At 49.7% G+C, this 24,654-nt stretch overlaps 1 protein-coding gene across 33 annotated transcripts in view; it reads left to right on the top strand.

The window, feature by feature from the left end:
* The first annotated feature begins 3,320 nt into the window (after positions 1–3,320).
* Positions 3,321–24,654, top strand: part of PCBP3 (poly(rC) binding protein 3) — a 352,993-nt gene continuing 331,659 nt past the window's right edge. For 31 of the 33 annotated variants that reach the window (XM_074189930.1, XM_074189929.1, XM_074189926.1 and 28 more), the window contains exons 1-2: positions 3,321–3,406; positions 5,871–5,936. The gene's annotated coding sequence lies outside the window, so the exon portion shown is untranslated. Of the gene's footprint in view, positions 3,407–4,934; positions 5,937–24,654 lie in introns of those variants that run through there. The other 2 variants (XM_074189900.1, XM_074189898.1) reach the window with 2 other exon arrangements.

The following is a 24,654-nucleotide window of genomic DNA, read 5'->3' as shown; positions in this document are numbered from 1 at the left end:
TATGAGGTGTTCAGTAAGGACTCCCACCTCACTGAAGCCTTTCCAGAGCCTTATTGGTGTCCACCTTCTCCCTACTCTCATTTGTGGCTCCAAGAGACTGTAGCAGGCACAGCACTCACCCCCTAGTCAAAGCATCCTGACAAGACAGGCTAAGGTTGAGGGTAACCAATAAGCCTCAAATCCATTGGTTAATTAAGGGGTTGTCTATTCTAAGTGAAGACTTTCTAGGGTGAAATGAGAGGATGAGAATTTGTTTCATTGACCCCAGAGGCAAGTGAAGTAGACACTGTAGAGCCCTTGCAGAGGTGGGGGACCTGGCAAGGGCCATTTGGGTATTAATAACATTATTTGCAGGTTATATTTGGTCAAACATTTATTAATTCACCCCCAAAAGACTACTAGATTTATTGAATTCTGAGTCCCTCCTGCTGTCATCTTGTCATCTCCAGGCCAATAGTGCTCCTAGAGGTTCCCCACCCATCTCAGAGCTTGGTCAGACACTGCAGATGGCAAGGTCATCCACTGCCTACTGGGCCATCATCACCCATCCTGACTTCTGCCTTGACACTGATCTTCAATGATTCTGGGAGAGTGAGGCTGAGAACTTTGTTCAACTCTGTCACACTTAAATGGACTCAGTTGCTTGAGTCAAGAAGTCATCCTGTGATGTCACCGATCTGCTTTGAAATAAGAGAAACAACATAGGTCTATACGTATCTGTAAACATGTTTAAATAAATACATGCATATATATGGGTATGTGTGTGCAACTATCTATACATGTATGGGGCAGCTGGGTGACACAATGGATAGAGTACTGGGGTGGACATGGGAAGCCCTGAAGTCAAAGATGGCCTTGGACACTCATCAGCTGTGAGACCCTGGGCAAGTCACTTAACCCTGTTTGCCTGTTTCCTCATCTATAAAATGAGCAGAAGAGAATGGCAAACCACTCCAATATTTTTGCCAAGAAAACCTCAAATGGACATAACTGAACCACAATAGCAACATACACATGTCTGTGTTTTTATACAGTGAGGCATTGAGTTTGCTTTATTGTGTCTATTTGATACAAAGAATTTTTTTCTTTTTTTTTTTCATTGTGGGAGGGAAAGCAAAAATTCCTGTTCATTGAAGAAAGGAACAGGGGTGGGGTATCACAGTTGTGGAACACTGGGCTCACTCTCAGAGGAAGTCACTTCATTTTTTGTTTTACTAGTTTTAGGTTCTAACAAGACATTGCTCCTGGAGTGGAGTAATCTCTGAGTGTTTATAATGTAAAAACAAAAGACATCAGTGAAATGTTTAAGAAGCCAGAGAGACAGTTAAAACATAAGGCCCGCTAATACTCAATTACAGTGTCTATGATGGTGAAACATAGAGATCTAAAGCTGTTTATTCTGGAGAAGAGAAAACTTGGGATGATGATGGGGAGAGGAACATGAGGGATGTCTCTAAAGACTTGGAAGCCTGGCACAGAAACAGGATTAGCTTTAATTCTGCTTGATCCCAGAGTGCAGACCCAGGAACAACGGGTGGATATTATAAAGAGGAAGCACTGAAGCGTGATGAGGTCTAAAAACCCACAAGGTTTCCAACCGGGAGAGTTATCTCACTATGGTCTAGGCTGCGGCCAGAGGGGGTGGACTTTCCATCCTGGGAGGGCTGGATGCAGGGACTAGGGGGCCCCTTGCTGAGGATGCTGTTCAGGAGCTAGGGGTTGTCTGGGGGTGCAGCTGGAGGTGCTCCTAGCCCTGGAGGTTCTAGATCCTGGAACTGGGTCATTACTGCGCTCCAGTGGTGGAAACAACCAAAGATGGCCTAGCGCCATTTCCGCTGAGTAGGAAGTGGAGAACCTGCTTTCAGGTTACAGAGGTCCCCTTTCCCGGCACCCTCCTGCTCAGGACCCTCTTTCCGAGCTGCCTCTCACCGCTAGCCTTGCCCTTACTTCAGAAGTGCCCTCGCTGGGCCTGCCCGGGCCTGCCAGCTCCAGGGACAAGTGCTCCCACATACTAGACACCGTCTGCCCTCCTTCAAAGTGGGGGTAGTGGGCTGTGGTGGGCAGAGCCGGGCCGAAGCCAGGCAGAACCCAGTCCAGGGTGCAGACACTGTCCGAGGGCGCGGCAGCGTTGGCACCAGCCTGCCCGGGCACAGGAGGCCTCTGCGGGGGCTGAGATCCGAGGCTGCTCGGTGCCTGCGGGGCTGGGAGTGGCTCCCGGGGGCTTCACCCCGACGTCCAAAAGTGGGGCTTGCTCCGAGCCCCCCGACGTTGGGGCGGCGGGGGGGGGCGCCCTGGCCGTCCTTCTCCCTCGTCCCCGGCGCCCTCGCCCACATCGAAGCGGCCATTCCCCGGCCTTGACTTCCAGAGATCCTGGGTGGAGGGTCCGTGACCGTGGGGGGGTCCGTGACCGTGGGGGGGTCCGTGACGGGGGGGGGGGCGAGGTCCGTGACCGTGGGGAGGTCCGTGACGGGGGGGCGGGGTCCGTGACGGGGGTGGGGGGTCCGTGACGGGGGGGCGGGGTCCGTGATCGTGGGGGGTCCGTGACGGGGGGGCGAGGTCCGTGACCGTGGGGGACCCGTGATGGGGGGGGCGGGGTCCGTGACCGTGGGGGGGGGGTCCGTGGCGGGGGGGGGCGCCTGCCGCTGGATGAGCTGCGCCGGCTGCGGGGCCCCGGGCCTGTGCGGGCCGCGACCTCGGGCCGGGGCTGCTCCGGGAGGCCCCGGGCCGCTCCGCGCCGCCGCTCCGGCGGGTCCGGGCTCCGGGGTCCCAGGCCCCTGGGCCGCGGCGCGTCCAGTCCCCGGGGCGTCCCGGAGGCGCGCGGGGCGGGCGGGCCTGGCTCGGCTCCCGGGGCCGCCTCGGGGCGTCCTGGGCAGGGCGCGGCGGCCCCCGCCCGGGGCCCGGGGGAGCCGCGCTGCGGGGGTGGCCGGGGGCCCGGGGGGGTCGGGGGCCCGGGGGGGTCCGGGGGTCCGGAGCCCCCGAGCCGGCCCCGCCGCCGGGACGCACGCGGCACGTCGGGACGCCGGGACGCCGCCGGGACGCGGGGACGCGGGGATGCCGGGGGCGGGGCCTCGGCGGCGGGGCGGCTCCGGGCGGCCTCCCGTTGGCCGCCGCCGCCGCGCGCCCGGCCAATGGCGACGGCCGCCCGGGCCGGCGCCCGCCCCTCGGCCCGCCCCGCGCGCCCGCGCGCCGGGATTGGCCGGGCCGCCGGCAGGGGGCGGGCCCTCCGCGCCGCCGGGCCGCCGCCGCCGCCGCCGCCGCCCTCAATGCCCGCCCGCTCCCCGCCCGGCCGCCTCGCGCCCGGCCGCTCCCCGCCCGCTGCTGCCGCCCGCGCCCGGCGGGTCCGGCCGGGGGAGCCCCGACCCGCGCAGGGCTGAGCCGGCCGGAGCGGCCCCCGCCCGCCGGACAGGTGAGTGCGCGGCCGCCCCGCAACTTGGGCCCCCCGCCCGCCGGGCCGCCCCTCCCCCGCCCGCAGCCCCCGGCGGAACGGGGGGCCTCGGGGAGCCCCGGGGGGCGCGGCGGGGCCGGGCCCGGGGCGAAAACTTTGTCCGCACTTGTGCGCCCCCTCCCCGGGGGGCTCCCCGCCGCGGCCCCCGCCCCTGGGCTGGGCGGAGGGGCGGGCCACAGCCGGGGGCCCGGGGGGCCCGGGGGGTCGGGGGGTCCGGCCCCCCAGCCCTTCCCGAGGCCGCCCCGCGGACACGCAGAGAGGGGCCGCCCCGGCCGAGGCCCGGCTGTCAGGGGCGCCCGGACGTGGGGGGCCGGGGAGCCCCCACAGGCGCCGCACAAAGTTTGGGGACTTCACGGAGGGGGCAGACGGGGCGCGGGGCGCGGCTGTCCGTCCTGTCCCTCCCCTAACAGGTGTCGGGGCGCCCCCCCCAGCGGGGAGACGCAGGGCACAGAGCCGCGGCCGTGCCACCTGCAGTCACCAGGCACAGGAAGATGGCCTCCTGCCCCCCCTCCCTCCGCCTTTCCTTCCCTGGCTCCTTCCTCCCTTCCTTCCCTCCCTCCTTCCTTCCTCCTTCCTTCCTTCCTTCCTTCCTTCCTTCCTTCCTTCCTTCCTTCCTCCTTCCATCCTTCCTTCCTCCCTCCCTTCCTTCCTTCCTTCCTTCCCTTCCCTCCCTCCCTCCCTCCCTCCCTCCCTCCCTCCCTCCCTCCTTCCTTCCTTCCTTCCTTCCTTCCTCTCTCCTTTCCCTCCTTGCTTCCTTCCTTCTTTCCTTCCTTCCTTCCTTCCTTCCTCTCTCCTTTCCTTCCTTGCTTCCTTCCTTCTTTCCTTCCTTCCTTCCTCCCTCCCTCCCTCTTTCCTTCCTTCCTTCCTTCCTTCCTCCTTCCTTCCTTCCTTCCTTCCTTCCTTCCTTCCTTCCTTCCTTCCTTCCTTCCTCCCTTCCTCTCTCCTTTCCTTCCTTCCTTCCATCCATCCACCCTTCCTTCCTTCCTTCCTTCCTCCCTTCCTCTCTCCTTTCCTTCCTTCCTTCCTTCCTTCCTCCCTTCCTCTCTCCTTTCCTTCCTTCCTTCCATCCACCCTTCCTTCCTTCCTTCCTTCCTTCCTTCCTTCCTTCCTCCCTTCCTCTCTCCTTTCCTTCCTTCCTTCCTTCCTTCCTTCCTCCCTTCCTCTCTCCTTTCCTTCCTTCCTTCCATCCATCCACCCTTCCTTCCTTCCTTCCTTCCTCCCTTCCTCTCTCCTTTCCTTCCTTCCTTCCATCCATCCACCCTTCCTTCCTTCCTTCCTCCCTTCCTCTCTCCTTTCCTTCCTTCCTTCCTTCCATCCACCCTTCCTTCCTTCCTTCCTTCCTTCCTTCCTTCCTTCCTTCCTTCCTTCCTTCCTTCCTTCCTTCCTTCCTCTCTCCCTCCCTCCCTCCCTCCCTCCTTCCTCTCCAGGGTGCTCTTTGAATGACACAGCCTTGTGGTAGTAGCCCCCCAGCTCGTTGAAGGGTGGAGCAGTGATGGAGAGGAAAGCTTGGGCATGGCCAGGCCAGTGGGGTTGTATCTCAGGCTCTTGGCTTAGCCCAGGCAGCTTCACCAACGTTTCTGCAGCCCTGGTGGTCTCTCCTGTTCCAACAGACTCAGGGCTCTCATGGAAAAAGTGCTCAATGGGCAAAGTCAGAAACTTGGTGCAGGGCTTGGAGAAGGGAGACTCCAGACAGGGAGGACTTTGAGCCGGCCTGGCAAGGATGGACAGATGTTGCTGGTAGCCATGATGAAGAGTTTGTCGGTGCTGTGAATCACTGGCAGGAACAACTGGCCCTACTGTACTCCTTACTGGGGATGTTTCTAGAGAATAGCATTGGCAACCTGTGGGTGAGCTACAGCCAAGCTCCCCCACAGCAGCCCTTCCGTGCGGTCAGGGGGATGTGCCCATGACTTTTACATTGGCCAGGAAGGCACACCACCAGCCTGTAGACCTTCTCTCACTTTTCTGAAGTTGGGGCTGATGCCAGGACACAGAGACACAGGACACAGAGTGGTGTCCAAGGCCACGAGCTCTTGGACACTGAGCGAGCTTTCCTTACCTTGAGGATGTAGATGGAGCAGCAGCTCCCTCATCACAGTTGAAGGGTGAGACACCCCCCCCCCCCCCCCGCACGCCAGGAATGGCCCACTTTGAAGCCAGTATGACTAAACTGTATTGAACAAGAGTCATTTAGAAACTGGGGAAACATTTCTGTTGTCTTTAAGCCTAAGACCTGTGGTTTTATGGAAGGTGATGAGGTGAAGAGCTGGGGAGGGTAGACCTTGATATGGGATTTCTCCCGGCCATGCTTCTTAGGCCTCAAGGTGGAAAAATCAATAGCCTTAAAGGGATGAGCCTTTTTAGTCAGTGAATCTGTCAGAAAGCTTTTTGATTTGAGGTTTTTACTTCGTCTCATCTGTTTCAGCTTCATGATGTGCAGCAGCCTTCCCTTCCCTTCTGAGTAGAATCCATTTCATTAAAGTCCATAAAGGTACTGTGTTCACTGTAGGGGGGGTGTTGGGGGGGCGCCTCGGGGTGGGGGGGGAGATGAGAGGAAGTTTTCCTTACAAATGAAGCAAGAACTGGCAAGAAGTTCATGTTGCCAGGCCATAGCAGGGAACCCTGGCATCATGAGACCGACTTCTCTCCATCTTATGGACCCGAGACCCGTGGCAAGTTGAGTCAGTTTCTGTTGTTTAAGGAGAAGCAGCAGGATTGTGGGATTCGAGTTAGAAGGGAGCCCAGCAAGCATCCAGTCAACCCCACTTTGAAAAGAATAACACAAAATGATAGGAGCTGACATTTCTCTCTGATTTGGCAGCATGGGGGCTGCACCCATTGATCCAGAGCACTCCTGGAGAAGGAAATAAAGGCTTGCATATGCATCATCTCATTTGATCCACTAAAACATATTTAGATCACTAATAATGATGTGCTAAGAGATGCCAAGATGGTATTCAAGGCAGTCTGGTGCCTTTATAAATATGTGGTAGTCCTGCCATCCTCTGCCTTCAGACTTCTCCAGAAGGCCCATGTTCATTCTGGATGCCTCAGTAGATGAAGAGCTTGTGTAGAAACCACATTAGTGCCTTTAGGTCAAGGAGCCAGAGAAGGGGTCTTCAGGGAACTTGTGGTGGCAGTCTTCAAGTGAAGAAAAGTTGAGCAAAAGACATTAGCCTTGTTCTATTTGGTCCCAGACAATGGGAGCAATGGTTGGAAGCTTCAGAGGTGAATGGGGATCTGATGTCTAGAAAACAACCCAACCCACTAACCCCCTGCCCTTCTTTCTTCTGGAGTTGCTCAAATATAGAGTGACCCACTTTGGAAGAGAGGGAGGGGTTTCTCTCAATGGAATGAACCCACTTTGGATCAGTTTCCCTGCAGGATTCTTGGCCAGAGGGGGACTATATGAAAGGACACTGGGTTCAAGGGACATTTCAGTCCAAGGCACCCAGTGTGGGCAGTGAATGGGACTGGTGATGGCAGGTGGTATGGACTCCATTCTGGTCTGACAAAGGAGATGGCTGTTTATTTGGGATCTACAGGGTGAGAGTGAGCTCTATATGTTGTGTTGCCAATGCATGTGCTCCTATGTACAGTAGAGTCTTATCACATTATAGACCTCATCAAAATCTACTCTACTATGACCAGAATGGAGTCCGTACCACCTGCCATCACTAGTCCTATTCACTGCCCACATTGGGTGCCTTGGTCTGAAATACCCAGGGGTATCTAGTGAGAGAGGCTATGTATGTGTGTGTGTGTTTGTGGGTATATCCTGGCCCTTTGGGTTACGTTTGTAGAGATGGTCTAGATGGGTAATATGTCTGAGTACAACATACACTCACATGCATGTGCATATTTATCCAAGTGGCCTTTCTCACTGTGAGAACCTCTGCGGATCACCTCTAGTTATCATGTGTATATCATTGTATGTGAATAGTGGCATGAATGTGGAAGTGGCAACTAGGTGGCACAGTGAATCGAGCACTGGCCTTGCAGTCAGGAGGATGAGAGTTTGAATTCAGTCTCAGACACCTTACACTTACTAGCTGGGTGTCCTTGGGCAAGTCACTTTACCCTGATAGCCTTGCATCCAGGGCCAACTCCAGTTGTCCTGATGCCTATCTGGTCATTGGACCCAAGAGACAGTGACTTAGCACAGCCCCCCTCACTCAAATCCAATTCATGTGCTTGTCATGGCATCACCTCCCTGATGTTGGGGTCTTTTTTGAGAATGAAGGACAAATATCATTGTCATGCTGTCAATAGTGGTTTGCTTATTGTCTCCTCCATTAAACCTTTGAGATCAGAAACTGGATTTTGGGTGGTTTTTGCTTTTTTTTTGTATACTTCATGCTGAGCATAGGCTCTGCCTGTGTGTGTGTGTGTGTGTGTGTGTGTGTGTGTGTGTGTGTGTTTGTGTCTATAAGGGACAAATAGAGGCACATGTACACGTTTATACATGTATATGTTGTATATTATGAATGATGCATTACATCTTTTTTTTTGCACGTGGGTTTGTGTAGAAGAGACAGAGGATGGTGTAAGGATGCTACAGATGGCTGGCGGAGAGAGGGCAACACTGCCCAAAGGGTGAGGTGACCCTTGGCAGGTCCCTTAGCCTCCAGGGACTTGAGACTGTGTGAGACTCTAAATTGTTCAAACTCTCTTCCCCAGGACTTGTTTACACAGATAAAACCATGGGTTGGGCCAGAGACACACAACAAAACCTCTAGGAACATATTCCTAGAGGAATATATGCATATATAAAACACATGACTCCACATGTCTAATATATTTATAGTCTATAAGACAGACTATTCGCTGTCTGTAGAGATCGATGTGGTTACAGATCACCGTGCACACACATGGATGCCTGTGTGTATTGCATGTACCTGTTTGGAATGAAAGAAGAATTCTACTTCTTGCTCCTGGTTGACAGTGACATTATACAGGGACCTCCACAGACCTGTCCCAGGAAAGGGTCCTCCAATCTTCCCTTCTGATGATGTCTAGTCTACCTCTTTGGATTGGCCTCTCCTCCCTCTCAGCCTGGTCTCATCAGCCCATTGGCATTGCCTATTTGAGTTAGCAAGATTGAGTCGCAGCAGGGGCTCCCGAGTGTGGACAAGGCTGGCTGTTGGATGGCAGATTGGATGTCAGCTGCTTTGTGAGCCCAGCAGGAGACTGGGGGAGATGCTTCCCATTGAGAGGGCCCCTTCTGGAGCCACCAGTGTCACCTGAACTTGCATTAAAAAGGGATGGAGGACAAGGAGCACTTCCCAGTTCTAGGAGAGAAGTGAGGTATCAGGCTCCTCTTTCTCCCCCTAGGAGGGAGGCACCTGAGGCCTACAACAAGCAAGGGTGGGTCTGGCTTTGGGAGAGGGGTGCGAAAAGGAATTGGGCAGGATCATGCCCACCCACAGGGGAGGCACAAGATATGACACTCCATAAATGAACTTTGGCCAGGGTTTGAGATGAGTGGCAGCCTCTCACCACGGACACTTCTTCCATGGAGGGAGGGGTATGGAGGGCAGGTGGGGGAATGGAAGATAAGGTATTGGAAAGGCAGTAGTCATACTGGAGTGATGAACCAATTGGATGAAAAAACATTTATTAATAAATACATGTCATATACTAGGAACTGAGCTAAGAGCTGAGCAGGCAAATAGAGCCAGAAAGTCCCTGTTCTACAGGCCTTAGCCTCCAAAGGCAAGAAGAAAACAGAAGGGAGGAAAATGACCCTTCCCACTACTGTGCTGGCGATCAGTCTCAGAAACCTGAGGAGAGCAGCTCCAGGGTAGATGGCAAGGCCCGGCAGTCTTTAGGTCACACAAGGGGAAGATGGGAAGGCCTGGAGGACTCAAGGAGGCTCTCCATCTCACGAGATGAGATAAAGTTGGGGACTCCTGAGTCAACCAAGCTGAATGAGGCATCAAGCAGAAAGTGGGCAGGGTGTATCCACTCACTGGGCACTCTCTGCTGGGGGAGATGGTGAAGAAGGAATGCAAGGGGGTGCAGGTGGCAGGTGTCCCCCCCCCCCGTCTTGGTTGGATTTTGGAATGACCCAGACCTAGTAAAGGAGTGAGGGGGCAGAAGGATTTCTTTGGACAGATAGTGCCAGGTCATGGAGGCCCTCCAAGTGCCAAACCAGTACATTTAGATGCTATTTGGGAGCTTGTAGAGGTTGGGCACAGGGAGTGATATGATTGAAGCTTTGCATTAGGCTGATTAATCTGGCAGTGTTTAGGAGGGGTTGCAGAAGGCCTGAAGGCAGGGAGCCTAATGAAGGGGTTATGGCAATGGTTCAGGAAAGAAGCAATAATTTGAATTGTGGGGTGGTCATGGGAATGGGGAAGGGAGAGACTAAAAGTACTTGCAGGGGGTAGAACTGAGCAGACTTGGCCTTAGTCTATTGTGTTATCTCTTTAAGGCCATTTGGAAGTTTTGAGCCTGAGGGACTGGGAGGATGTTGTGGGGGAGAGAGGTCAGTGGGAGATGCGGATAGGTTTGGGTCATATTGAGTTTGAGACTCCGGTGTGACCTCCAGTGGAAAGGATTCTGCAGAGGGCTTGGGGCTGCAGATCTGAAATGGGGAGTGCCTGTGCAGAGGGGAGGCCCATTCAGCAAGTGGGAAGATGGCCCGCTCCTCTGGGAGGGGGAGGTCAGGAGGGAATAAACGACCGTTTGCTTCTTGCATTGTCTCTCATTGCACATCCCTGAGTCAGACCCAGTGTTTGCCATATGCTCATTGCCTGGAGAAAGAAGGGACAATTAGTCATTTAATGCTGTGGCAAAGAGGTTGACTAGTCTATTAGACCCGGCAGCTAGGTGGTGCAGTGGAGAGAGTCTGGGGTCAGCAGTCATCTTCTGAGTTCAAATCTGCCCCCAGACACTTACTAGCTGTGAGACCTTGGGCAAGTCATTTTAATCCTAGTTGCCTCAGTTTCCTCACCTGTAAAATGACATGCAAAAAAGGTCAATCACTCTGATATCTTGTCAAGAAAAACACAAATAGGATGATGAAGAGTTAGACAAGCCTAAAAAATGACGAAAAACAGGCTGATATATTAGTTAAAAAAAAGTGGCAGACAAACATGGGGAAGTGCAGTGATTGGGTATTTCCTATCTCCAGAATACTGGAGATGGACTTCATCATGGGGAGACAGCTTGAGAGTTGGAAGAGACCTTTGAGGCCATTATTTTTATAGAAGAGGAATCTGAGTCCTAGGGAAGCTAAGTGACTTACCCAAGATCTCAGGACTCAGTAAGTGTCTTGAGGCAGAATTTGAACCCAACTCCTGATTCCAAGGCCTGCCTCCAGATGAATCCATTGTGTCTCTACCTTGTTTATCCTCCTGAGAAGTGTCTTTGTGATCTCCCCTATTTGAATGTGAAATAGGTGAGGAGGAGGGAGCTTGTTTCTCTATTCCATCTTTGGACTCTGCATTCACTCTGGCCCCCCAGATCCAGAATGTTCTCCTTCCTCTGCTCTGCTCCCTCAAACCCCTCTTGAACCCAGGGTCTTCCTTTGGGTCATTATGCTCTTTTTATCCTGTATAAAACTTTCTTTTACATAGTGGGTGTTGGCCCCTTAGATTGTGAGCTCCTTGAGGGCAGGGCTGTCTTTTGCCTCTTTTTATAGCCCCCAACACTTAGGACTTACTGCCTATCAGACACTTAATAAAAGTTTATTGATTGATCTCTCCTGGTAATGAGCTGAAAAGCATCTCCAGGAAGAATCTGCTTCCAAAGGCCTCGATCAGAAGGCAGAGCACCTTCTCCAGCCAGGTCCCCAGACCTCAGGGGGTTAGGGAAGGGGGTGGGGGAGGAAAGGTTGTGGCTCCTCTTAAGATCCTTGGGGGCAATGAAGAAGCTCGCTGCTCTTTGGACTCCAGCCCAGCCCCACAGCTGGGCCAACAGTGAGTGGCGAGGGGACTGAAGAGTTCTCTTCAGGATGAGATGGGAGAGTGGGACCAAGTCTTTTCCCCAGGATGGCAGACTCCCTGAGACCATGCATATGGCAGCTTCTGGTTCCCCAGGGCTGGCCTACCTGCCCCCCCTGTCTTGAGGATCGGAAAAATGGAAACTGTCCCTGCTACTCAGGTTGTTTGGGGTTCAGTCCAACTTCATGGATCATTTAGAAATACCTCTGTGCCTGCCTACAGACATGATTACTTCCCTCGTCACTGAAAAAGACCCCTTTCTCATCCATTGATCCTAATAGATTTCCCGCATATCTAGAGCTGCTCATTCCAACTATTTCCTAAATGGGGAAACTCGGTAAAAATGTATTTACCTGCAGGAAAGATGGACTTGAGTAGCCTGCACAGACCAAAGAGCCAGGGAAAACCAATTTCAAAATGAGAGCTGGAGTGTCCTTCCATCCTCACCCCTCTGTGGGAATGGACCTGATAGGACAGCCCTTGGGAGGTTAGCACATTGGGATGCATCAAAGAAGAGAGGCATCAGTAAGAAGTAATGTTAAAATTGCTTAATAAATAAAGGTTAAGGGAGTTGTCATTAACTGACTGGTATTCTTTGTTTTTTTTTTTAAGATTTTGTTTATTTTGAGTCTTACAATTTGCTTCCCTCCCCCCACCCCAATTTGTTAGTCTTTACATTGTTTCCATGGTATACTAAGTTGAATATGATGAGAGAGAAATTATATCCATAAGGAAGAAACATAAAGTATAAGAGATAGCAAAATTATATAATAGGATAATGGGTTTTTTTTTCTAAATTAAAGGTAATAGTCTCCACAGTTTTCTCTGGACACAGATGGTATTCTCCATTGCAGAGAGCCCCAAATTGTCCCTGATTGTTGCACTGATGGAATGAGTGAGTCCATCAAGATTGTTCATCGCCCCATGTTGCTGTTAGGGTGGACAGTGTTCTTCTGCTTCTGCTCATCTCACTCAGCATCAGTTCATGTAAATCCCTCCAGGCTTCCCTGAATTCCCTCCTGGGTTCTAATGGAACAATAGTGTTCCATGACATACATATACCACACTTTGTTAAGCCATTCCCCAATTGATGGACATTCACTCGATTTCCAATTCTTTGCCACCACAAACAGGGCTGCTATGAATATTTTTGTACAAGTGATATTTTTACCCTTTTTCATCATCTCTTCAGGGTATAGACCCAGTAGTGGTATTGCTGGATCAAAGAGGATGCACATTTTGGTTGCCCTTTGGGCAGCAGTCCAAATTGCTGTCCAGAAAGGTTGGATGAGTTCACAGCTCCGCCCACAGTGCATTAGTGTCCCAGATTTACCACATCCCTTTCAACACTGATCATTGTCCTTTCTGGTCATATTGGCCAGAACTGACTGGTATTCTTAAGAAAGATGTGGGGGTCTTAGTGGACTACAAACTCAAAATGAACCAGCAATGTGATGTAGCAGCCTAAAAATGCTAGTTCACTCTTGGGTCGCTGCTCTTGGGCAGATCTCGTCTGGAAGGATGTGGAGTGGTCAGGGAAGAGCAGCCAGGAAAGGGAAAGGCTTTGGGTTCAAGACTTAGGAACCCGAGTTGGAGGGACCTTTATCCTGGAGAAGGGAAGCCTGGGAGAATGTTGACACCTGCTGAAATCTGAGGGAGGGGCTAGACTTGCTAGTTAGTCCCCTAAAGCAGAGCCATTCTTTAGTGCAAAATCAGGAACAAAGGATAATCCCTGTCCTCGAGGCATCTACTATCTAATTAGGGAGGACAATACACAAAGTGGGAGTAGCTGATTTTTAGGGAGAGGAAACCATTTGAAGAAGGCGTGAAAGGGAGGCAAATTGAGTCTAGAGGTCAGGAGGAGATGCCTCCAGAGGTGGGCCCTGGCTTCTAGGTTAGACCAGCTCAATTCTGGGATTTCACTGTCACTTGGGACCTTCGAGCTGGGCCATCGCTGTGGGTCAAATCTCATTTTGGTTTGTGCATGTGGGGGTGGAGATTTCTCTTCCAACCCCCTTCCCAGTAGGATCTTGCCTTTGTGGCCATTCCTTGCAGCTAAACTAGGAGGGGCTGGGGGGGTTGGGGGTGGGTGGATGATGATGGGGGATAAGAGACAAGTAAATGGGGAGGGGATGGAGAACTATACAGGGAGAAGGCTAAGACTGGGGAGGCAGATTATGATCTCTAATTAGAGACCCAAACGCCCACTGGGCTTACTCAGCTCCTCAGGGACTTGCTGTGAAAACCCAGTTCTGGGTGATCCAGCCCATCCCCAAAGATGGCCAGGAAGGGGCGCTCCCAACCTCTGCAGGCAGCCCCTTTCACGCTGGGACATCGCCCATGGCCAGGGGGCATCCTGTCTGCTTCCCCCCTGGCTTTGACCTGCCGCCCCCCCCACTTGGACCTCTGTTTCTAGTGAGCTCCTTTGCCCTTCAATACTAGAGGAAAGCTATCTGCTTCTTCCCACAAGAACTCTGGAGGGTAGGTACCCAACCAGGCCTTCTGTCCTTCCAACTGATGCCCGGCTTAGCGACGGCCTTCCCCGAATGGGGCCCCTGGGACCCTGGCTGCACTGGGATTGCCCATGGATTGGATGAGATTGTTGCCTCGAGTCCCTGAGGCTGCTCTTCTTAGTGATCTTGCAGAGTCTGACTCGATCTACCTCAGCCTGTCCTAGGTCCCTTCAGCACAGGATGGGGATTGCCCCCCTACCCCCACCCCAGCCCTCCCAGAATCTGGTTCCCTTCCAGGCTGTTTCTATGCTAGTCCTCCTTTGGTTACCTATTTATTGACCTGGGACCAGAGGGTCTCCCTCCTCAAAACACCCACCCCCCACAGACACAGAGGGAGGCTTGAGGTAAAAGGACTTGGCCAGCGTCTCGCAGCCAACAGGTATCAGGGCTTCCTGACTCAGAGGTCTGCTCTCTACCCACTGGACTACATTGCCTCTGAAGACAAACAGGCTCATAGACTGGTATCTTCACTGGCAGGGCTGGGTTTTGAAGGTGGTAGTGGGGTTCTCCTGGCCTTCCTGACCCCTCCCCTGAACTGTTGTAGTCCAAGGCAGCTCAATTACCAAACATCTATTAAATGCTTTAGGCTCCTACTTCCTGCCAGCTCTGTCTTGGGTTCTGGCCACAGGCCACATGGCCATCATGTGGGTGGTTGGCACTGGGTTCAGGATTCTCGTTGGAAGAAGCTGATTAAACACAGCTGATCTTTCATTGTCTTTGACCTCTGAGTCTCCATGTGAGTTTAATCATGGGGCAGGAAGGCCTGCTCTCTGGCCTCTCCTGGCTTGCTGCCTCCTGAGAGACATGTGTTTGTTTGTATGTATGTGTCTGTGGTATTGGGCTGGGGGCCTTCCACCTTGAGACCAGAACCTTCTGGGACTGAGCATCGGGTCTTCTCCCTGCCTTCTGGACAGTGAAGGAATGTTCAGACAGCCAGGGGGGCCTGCCATGGATCAGGCCCTTGGGGCCACTAATCCAAGCCGCACTTGACCAAGAAGACTCTCAAGAATTCCTGCCTCTGTCCTAGTTCCTGGAGGGGCAACTGGTTGGGAAGGGTTTTTAATTGTTGGAGCTAAGGTCCCTCTGACTCTGTCCACACCAGCTCGGCCTCGGGCCAGTGGACTCTTCCTTTCTGTCATGATACTTGAAGGCAGCTCCGGGGACTTCCCCTAACCCTTCTCCAGGTTAAACTTGACCAGGTGGTTTTCTCTTCTGACCCATCTTCGCCTTGCCCAGGCTCCAGACCTTTTGGGATGCTGGCATCTTTTGCCGGCTCCTCAGCATCTCTCCTAGGATGGGATGGCCCAGCCAGCATCCCAGGGGCAGTGATCCTGTTGTCTCCAGCCTCCACCCTGGACTCTTCAGTAACTTTCTCCAAGGACTGGGCCTACCTGCTGAATGTTGTTTGAATCTGCAAGGGAGAGTGCAGAGGAGGAGGGCTCAGGACCCCAGCTCTGCTGCTGCTGGGAGCTTGGGCCTCAGTTTCTTGATCTGTCAAGGCCTTACACTTGCTGGCCTGTATGGTAACATGCGCCTCAGATTCCAGGAGCCTTTGGCCTTGCATTATCCTTGTGGAGTTTTAACTTGTTAGGTCAGCCTAGGGCCCATTGAGACCCTGGGTTCCAGTCTGCTGCCCTCCTGTCAGGTGGGCTGTCACACCCTCCCCCCCACCCAGGATCTAGGGTGATGTAGTCAGGGAGCCTTGTTTCTCGGGGAGGCTTGTGGGGAAGGGGAGGAGGACACACAGAGATCAGAGACCAAGTAATTTCCCCCAAACCAGCATTAGTTCTCTCCTCAGTCAGAAAACTGTGGGAGTCCTAGCTGCAGAGTTCAGACAGACTGAGGGATTTAAGCCATTTGGTAAACAAAGGTAAAACTAGCAGTGGGAACGGCCTTGTCTCTCCTCCTGAAGCTCAGTGGCCAACCCCAGCTGCTATTCTCACCCTTCGAAGCCCTCAGTCTCCCTTGGAGGCCTCTCTGCTCATCCCTTTCTGCTCTGGGAATTTGTGAAGGCTACTATCCCACAGCCAGCAGGGCTCCTTCGATACTCCAAGGCCTCCTAGAAGGCTTGGCTTCCTTCAAGTTGTCCTGAAGTTCCCCCCCTCCAGGAAGCCTTTCCTGATGCCCCCTTCAATTACTTTGCATCTTTTTAAAATTTCATTTTCTATCATTGCCTGTCTCTACAGTAATTCCCAGGGAGCCCACCAGGCTGCCAAGAAGGGGTGAGTTGGGCAGACTAGAGACAAGAGCAGGTCAAAGCTCCCAGACCCTTTAGAAGTGGGTTTGGGCCCTGAGAAGCCCCTTCCCCTGCCACCAAGGCACAAGCAAACCAAGGAAGCAATTAGGGCTCACTCATGACCTGCCCTCACCCATCACTGAACAGCTCTGGCTCTCAGTTTTCTCATCTATAAGAAGGGGAACCGGGCCTAGGGGATCTCAGATTCAGTGCCTGGGCTTTGGGAGGAGCAAGCAGTATTTCTCCTGTTCTGTCATTGAGATTCACCTCGTTCCTGCCCACCCAAGTGAATGGACTGCAAGTCTGGGCCGTGCTCTGGGGCACCCAGTCCTGACAGGACCTCGGAGGTGGATGTGGAGGACTCCGATGACTCTGTCTGCTGCCACCCAGGCTTCTGGTTGTCATCCTGTTGGTTCTGCGCTGGTGGACTAGATGAGATGTGCTCACCAACAGGAAGCACCCTCCACGCTTGCCCTCTCTGGGCTGCTTAAAGGGTGGAATGGCCAGCCCCGAGGCACAGGGAGAAGCACAGGGCCTCCCCACTCCACCTGCTTCAGGTTCTGTCTGCATCTTTGGCTGAGCAGGATGTTGTGGCAGGGGCCTATCACTGTGCCATCCTGGTCCTGTGTGACTGAGGCGGCATCTTGCAGGAGCACAAAGGAGCCTTGCCTCTGGTCCTTTTCAGGCTGTTGAAAAAGAAGTCAGGTCCCTTGTTTTCTCTCAGGGACACTGTGGGGAGAGAGCGCTGTACCATGGCTGTACCATGAATATTCAGTGACTCCCTTTTGATTTGAGGAGAAAGCCAGGAGGGATATTGGGGACCACCATTCCAATCCCTTCTTTTTACAGAAGAGAAAACTGAGGCCTAGAGAGGGAACGTACCTCACATGGGAAGTAAATAGAAAGGTTAGGATTTGAACCCAGAGCTGCTCACCCTATCCAGGTCATTTGGGGGTCCACTTGGTATTTAAAACCCTTTGTAGTCTTCCTGAAGCTGAGCCCTGAGGCTTTTCTTACAGAGTCCACATTTGGATCTGATGGTGGGTGCACCTGCTCCGTCATGGCCGGGGCCCTCCCTCCAGGGGTACAGATCGCAGCCCATCCATGCCTGGGCCTTTTGTAGGACCTTCACTCTTCTTGTTCCAGAATTCTTCCTCCTCGTGTCCCCAGGGACTTCCTTGCATTAGCTTGGTGCTATGTCGGTGTTCACCCAGCTGTCTCCAGCCGTCATTTCTCAATCTCATTACCTGACCAGCCCAGAACTTCTCCCTCTCAATTATCCACTGATTATATTCCACAGCCCCCTCATTCCCTCCCTCTGAGTCCAGATCATGCCTACTGGCATGGGCTAAGAGGTGGGGACTGATGACTCTTAGCTGAGTCCATCCAACTTCCTCCCTGGAGGAAGGGAGGATCTCATTTAGGTGTTTCTGTGGAGTCTCACCACAAACAGCCTCTTGTGGGGGACTTTACCATCCGCTGGGTATCCCCCATCCATTTGGGCTCTGCTCCGATCTCTGATGGTGGCTAATATACTTGATCATAGGATACTCAGGAGGATACATGTTGGAGGGAAGTGTTTCATTCTCTGTAATTAAACATAACTTTAAAAATGTTTAGTTTTTATTATTTTATTTTAAAATTTTGAATTCTAAATTCTCTCTCTCCCCCGTCTCCCCCATCAACGGAGAATGCAAAGAATATGATGTTGATTATACATGTGAAATAATGAAAAAAATATGAAGTGAGAAAGTTATGCTTCAGTTTACACTCAGTGCAACAGTTTTCTCTTCATAGACAGATAGCCTTTTTTCTAGCATGAGTCCTCTGGAATTATCTTCAATCATTGTATTGATCAGAGTAGTCAAGTTTTTCATAGATGATCAGTATTATAACTGCTGCTGCTGTGCATTCTGATCTCCCATTTCTTCTCACTTTACTTGCTATTAGTTTATATAGGTCTTGCATGTTTTCTCTGAAACCACCCCTGGTCATTTTTTATACTCAATTTTTCATGTCTATGAGTAGCTTTGATTTCTTTATCTGAAAACTGTTCAGAGCCTTTAGAAAATTATCAATTAGGGAATTATTTTATTTTTATAAATTTATCTTACATGTTATATTTATAAATTTGATCCAGTTTTCTATAGATTTGAGAAAAGAAGCTTTTATCAGAGAAATTTGCTGTAGAAGTTTATTATTGCTTCTGTGTCTATGGTACCTCTTCGTAAATGTAGTTTCCCTGATTATCTCTTTTAATTAGATCTCTTTTTGCTTTTGCTTTGTCTGAGATCATGATTACTACCCCTGCTTTTTTTACTTCAGTTGAAGCATATTAGATCATGCTACTACATCTCTTTATTTTAACTCTGAGTCTTTCTCTTTTAAGTATGTCTCTTGTAAACAACATCCTGTTGGATTCTGGTTTCTCATCCATCTCGCTATGTTTCCATTTTTATAGGTGACCTCATCCATTTATGTTCAGTTGAAATTATGTTTTTCACTCTCATTTTCTTCTATTTATCCTTCTCTCTCTTTTTATCCTGTCCCTTCTCAAAAGTCTATTTGGTTTTTATCTATCTTATATATATAATATAATAATTAATGTAATATAATAAATATAATATATAATATAAATAATATAAATCTTAGTCTATTCTTTTTTAATCATCCCATTCCTTCTTCTATTCCTTTTCCCTTCTAGATGAGTGAGATTTCTAAACGCAGTTATGTTTACATGTGCACATATGTGTATAAATCCATATATTTGTCTTTACATGTATATATTCTTCTCTGAAATCAGTTCTGAGGAGAAGGAGGCTCAAGCATTACCCCCCCCCCCCCCATATTTTTCCTTCTGCTGTAAAAGTTCTTCCTTGGGAACCTTTTTTTATGAGAAGATTTCTCCATTCTTCCTCTCCCTTCCCCCTTCTCCCAGGGCTTCCTCCTTTCTCTCCCCTTCAGTTTTGGGAGATCACTTCAGCAGAATTGACTCATCCATGCCCTCTGTCTCTGTAAAGTCCTTTTAACTGACCAGTAATGATGAAGTTCCAAGGAGTTAGAGGTATCTTCTTCCCATATAGGAATGTAAACAGTTAATAGTGAGTCTCTTATGATTACTCTTTCCTGTTTACCTTTTCATGCTTGTCATTCTGTTTGAATGTCAGATTTTCTGTTCAGCTCAGGTCTTTCCATCAGGGAGGCTTGAAAGTTCTCTATTTTATTAACTATCATTTTTCCCTGAAGGGTTATGCTGAATTTTGCTGGGTAGGTTGGTTATTCTTGGTTGTAATCCTAGCTCTTTTACTTTCCAGAATATCATATTCCAAACCTCTGCTTCTTTAACATGGAAGCTGCTAAATCTTCAGTGATCCTGACTGTGGCTATATGATATTCAAATGTTTCTTTCTGGCTGCTTGCAATATTTTCTCCTTGACCTGGTAGCACTGGAATTTGGTTATGATCGTCCTGGGGATTTGGGTTTTGGGATCTCTTTCAGGAGGTGTTCAGTGGATTCTTTCAATTTCTATTTTAGTCTCTGGATATAAGATAGCAGGATGGTTTTCCTTTATAATTTTTCAAAATGTGATGTCTATGTGCCTTTTTTTAAAAAAAATTATGACTTTCTTGTAATTTAGAAATCATCAGAAATCATCAGATTTTCTCTCCCCACTCTATTTTCCAGATCAACTGTTTTTACCAATGAGTTATTTCAAAATTTTTTTTGTTTTATTGATTCTTAATGTCTCATAAAGTCATTTGCTTCCATTTACTCAATTCCAATTTTTAAGAAATTATTTTTATTTTAGTGAGCTTTTGTACTTCTTTCCCCATTTAGTTCTATTTTTGAAAATGTTAGTTTCATTATTTTTTGTACTTGTTATATGATATTGTTGACTCTTTTTTTATGATTTTCTGGTGTCATTCTCCCCCCACCCCAGTTTTTTCTCATTCCTTTCTTGAATTCTTCATGTGCTTACGGCCAGTTAACATTCTCCAATGGTTTGTTTACAGCGGCTTTCTCTTCTTCTGAGTATGTGTTGCTCTTCTTTGCCAGCTTAGTAAGTAACTTTTTATGGTCAGGTTTGTTTATTGTTGTTGGCTTATTATGTCAACCTGTTTCTTGATTTTGAACTTTTTGTTAAAGAGGACTCTGCTTTCTTTGGGGTGGGCAGGCACCAAGCTTCCGTATGTTTTCATGCTGCTATTTTCAGAGGTAGTAAGTAATGTGATATGCACATGTGTGTGGGGGAGGGAGAACGGTCACTCCTCTTCTGTCCTGCTCTCTGGTCTTTACCTGGGAAGCACCTCCACCATGCAGCCTACAACACCAGCTCTCTTCTTGGCTTTAGAAGTGCGACCCCCTACTTTGCTAATGTTCCTCTCTGCCTTAGGATGCTACCAGGGCCCCTGCTCCTCTGTGTTCAACTCTAAGCTCTCTGCTCCATCCTTGGACTACAACCCAGAACTACATATGAGCAATAGAGTTAGCAAAGGGTCCCTGGTGATCTCTTTTTGACCAGTTGCCCAATCCCCTTCCCACCTCTGAGTTGAGAGCTTTTAAAATTGCTGTGATTGCTACCATGGTGTATGTGGGCTCCCAAATGTCTCCACCCTTGTATTATAGTCCTCTCCTGTCAACCTCTTGAGTCTTCCTAGGCTGGAAAAATGTCTCCCTCTGACCTTTTATTGGCTCTGCTGCGCCTTGGCTTCCTGAACCCCCCCCCCAAAATACTTTTCTTAATACTAAAATGAAGTCAACTAGCATTAATTAAGTGACTGTCCTAAATGTAGCTCCCACTCTAAATGCCACTGTCAGTTAACTGTGTGACTGTCCAGGGTTGACCCACCATAGAACATGTTATAGAAGAAATTCTATAGCAGAGCCCACCGTGGAAAGGGAATCACATATGCTCTTACATGGTGTTATGCAGCTCTTTAGCTATCATTGTTTATTATTATTGTTATTATTAAAATTATGCAATAACCTTCTTTCCCCACCATGTGAGAGACACAGAGTGCCAATTGTGAAGTCAGTCTTTGAATAAGTCTTTAGCAATCTTTGGTTTCATGTCCTCCAGAACCAAGTTTGGATGAAAACGAGGGTGCTGTTGGTTGCCCATACATACCAGGGCGGCATGTAGCCCCTATGGGATTGGCACCCTGAATATGAGGGGAGAGGAGAATTCTTAGGGTGGGGGAGGGGAGAAGGAGGCAGTTTCCTCTCAAGAAATTCAAGTTTCTGAGGATTAGTTAAGGGACCCAGGGAATAAAGGAAGACACATGAGAATCAAGCATGTGGTTACCTGTTTTGCTAGAAGAGGGATTAAATCTATTCCTTTTGGCTCCAGATGACCAAAATAATGGAAAGTAGCTACAACAAAGCACATTTTGGCTTGATTGTCAGGACAGCCTTCCCCACAATGAAAGCTGCCCCACAGGAGAATGGTTTGGGCTCCCCCTCACAAGAAGTCCTCAAAAGGAGGCTGAATGACAGCTTGTTGGGAATGTTTCCAAGGGGCTCTTGTTCAAGGGTGGGTTGGGCTAGATGTTTTTGTAGTCTTTGCCAGTTCTAAGATGCTGGGATTCATCTGGGAGCCAAGCAAAGATTAGTCCCATTTCGGTCCAGGGCCAAAAAGGGGTGGGGAAGAAAGGGAGGGGCTTGCCTGGAGGCATGATAGAGATGGAAAGAAGGGGATCAGGGGAGCCTCATATGTGGGAGCTGAAATGATGCCAGAGCCAGAGAGGCTGGGGGGATGGATTCTAGAGATTGCAATGATGGCAGCTTTTCCAGATCCATTTCATTGGCTCCTGATCATAATAGCCTTCAGCTATATGTCCTTTATGGTTTATAAAGTGCATCTCTGGACATTGTAATACTGACAGATCCCATTTCTAGCGCACTTCTCAGGTCTGCAATGTTTTGTCATCCCAGGAGGGAGATGATATGTATGGGAGCTAGTTACAAATGCTTTTTACAGATGAAGAAACTGGGTTTCATGGAGGGGGAGTGTTGGACCAGGGTTACTGTGCTTCCGTTTATTCCCAAAACAGCCTCGGATATTGGGAAATACAGATTATTGTACCCATTTTTCAGATGAGAAAATTAAGACTTGGAGAGTTTAGGTTAAATGACTACTATCAAATCAATCAAGAACTTAATAAGCCTTATTAAGAGTCTTTTATGTGCCACATCCTGTATTTGTTTCTGGGAATCTGGAGACAAAAGTAAACTGCCTCTCAGGAGTTTACTTTCTTTGGTTGTTGTAGCCTGTACCTATATGTGTTCACAGAATGAGCACAAAATAACAAGAAGGCAGTTTGGGTAGGGATCAGAAGGACTTTGTGTAGAAGATGACCCTTGAGCTATATCCTAAAGGAAGAGTGGGATTTTTGAGGTAGAGGTGAGGAATGAATGCATTCCAGCATTCCTCCCAGGGGAGCTGGGGATTAGAGAACTCAGTCTAGGCAAGGGATGGAGTGACAATGAGAAAACAGGTTGACTCCCAAGGCCCTTGATTCCTGATCTGGGGTGGAGGGACAATGGGCTTCTCCCGGAGCCCTGGAGCAAGGTGGTATAGAATCTATGGAAGTAGTGATAAAAGCTCCCAAGTTAATAAGGGAGGTGCCCTTAAAGCAGGGGCAGATAGGTGGTACAGTGGATACAGCTGGCCCTGGAGTTAAGAGGACCTGAGTCCAAATATAGCCTCAGACACTTAATAATTACCTATATATGTGACCTTGGGCAAGTCACTTAACTCTAGTGCCTTACCAAAAGGCAAAAAACAAAACAAAAAAATAAATCCCTAAGGCATATTTTTCACACCAAGGGCAGGGGCACAAGAACCTTGATTGTAAATATCTTGACCCAATAACAGGTGTTTGTAGGCACTGGGGCTTCATTACCAGGAGGTTTGGAGGAGGCCTGGTGTGTGACCCATGTTGGCATGTAGGCTACATCAGAAACATGAAGCTTCCCAAATTGGGTCCCATTTTTACAGAATATCAGTAGTAAAACCTCAGTGAGTTGGCTCTGGGCCTGGGGCCAGCTGCAGCCCTTGCCCTCTTTTGATTAAGCTGTCAGTCAGGGCTCCCAACTCTATTAATCAACTCATTAATTAACCAGTTAATAGTGCAATAGGTTATTTTTGCTTACTGCCAAGGAAAGGCTCCCCAGAGACAGCCAGGCTTGGCCAAAGAAGATGGAAAGTGGGCTCAACTGGGTAAATTTGCCTCATAGTGAAATACAAAGTTCTGAGTTTGAGACCAAGTTAGCCCTGGGCTAAGATTGTCACAGCTGGCTTTTGGAGGAAGGGGTGGAAAGCACATACTGGACATGATCCTGGACAGCTTTCCCTAGGGTTATGGGCAAGTCATTTGGACCAGAGAATGGGACTTAGACCTTAGAGGAATTACCCAATGGATTCCCTAGAGATTGAAAACGAGGCTTTAGTTAGTGGCAAAGTCAGGACTTGAGCCCAGCTCTCCTAATTCCTTCTCTTCTGTTCTTCCTCATACCCCTGCTGGCCTCCAGGGATACTAACCAAAATGTAGGGGAGGGTTCAAACTAGAATTCTGGAAGTCTAGCTGCCATCCTGCCCCCAGGAAGGGAAGGTTGAATGTCTCCTTCCCCCATTTCATAAAGACTATTCACAGGAAGGGGAATTAAGTCAGAGAGAGTGCTCTTGGTCTGGGGTATAGTCTTTAGATTCCAGGATTTCAGTGGTCAGAAGAAGTCTGGCATCTGAACTCTGGGAACTTTTGGGAAAAGTGGACCTTCCCTTTGGAAATCACTGTGCATTGCCTCCTCACTGCTATTTGTCTCCTCAGCAGTCAATAGGGTGTCTATAACCACAGTAGGTGCCTAATAAGAGCTCACTGATTGAAACACAGACATCTCTCTAACCATCTCCCCATCTTTCTATTTGTCCATCATCTATCTATCTATCCATCTTCCTCTGTCTCTGTCATCCATTTATTCATCTTTCTGTGTGTCTGCCCATACCTATTTATGTTTCTATCTTCTATGTCTTCATTTATATTTATTTATGAAGTCATTTTACTTTTGATTATTCTGAATTTGACAAAAAGCAACCCACATGAGTGTTTCTGTGCACAAAAAGACAGGATAAGAGTCTTGGTCACAGAACTGTGGCTCCGCAACATGCTCTTGGTTTTTTCAAAGGGCAGAGCAGTTAGGGAACTGTCCCATGTACCTGAGTTTCCACTTGGCCTCCCTCTGTTCTGTGTATTTCTTTGAGTTTCATTGATACGCTTGCCTTTCTTTTTCTCCTGCTTCTCTTTTCTCCCTACCCTCTGCCCCCAAGTGAAAAACAAATATCTTCTTTGTGATCTTTAAGCACAGTCAAGCCAAACAAGCCTGCTCTTTGACCATGTTTGAAAATATCTCTTGTGGTCCCTAGACAGGGGGGGAGGTAAGATGCTTCTCCAGTCCTCTGGAGTCCTAGTTGGTCACCAAGAAGAGGAGAGTACTGAATCAGAGATTTAAGT

Source organism: Macrotis lagotis, chromosome 5 (assembly GCF_037893015.1).
Source record: "Macrotis lagotis isolate mMagLag1 chromosome 5, bilby.v1.9.chrom.fasta, whole genome shotgun sequence".
Taxonomy (NCBI): domain Eukaryota; kingdom Metazoa; phylum Chordata; class Mammalia; order Peramelemorphia; family Peramelidae; genus Macrotis; species Macrotis lagotis.
Note: the sequence above shows the minus strand (reverse complement) of the source record. Positions and strands in the feature narration are given on the sequence as shown.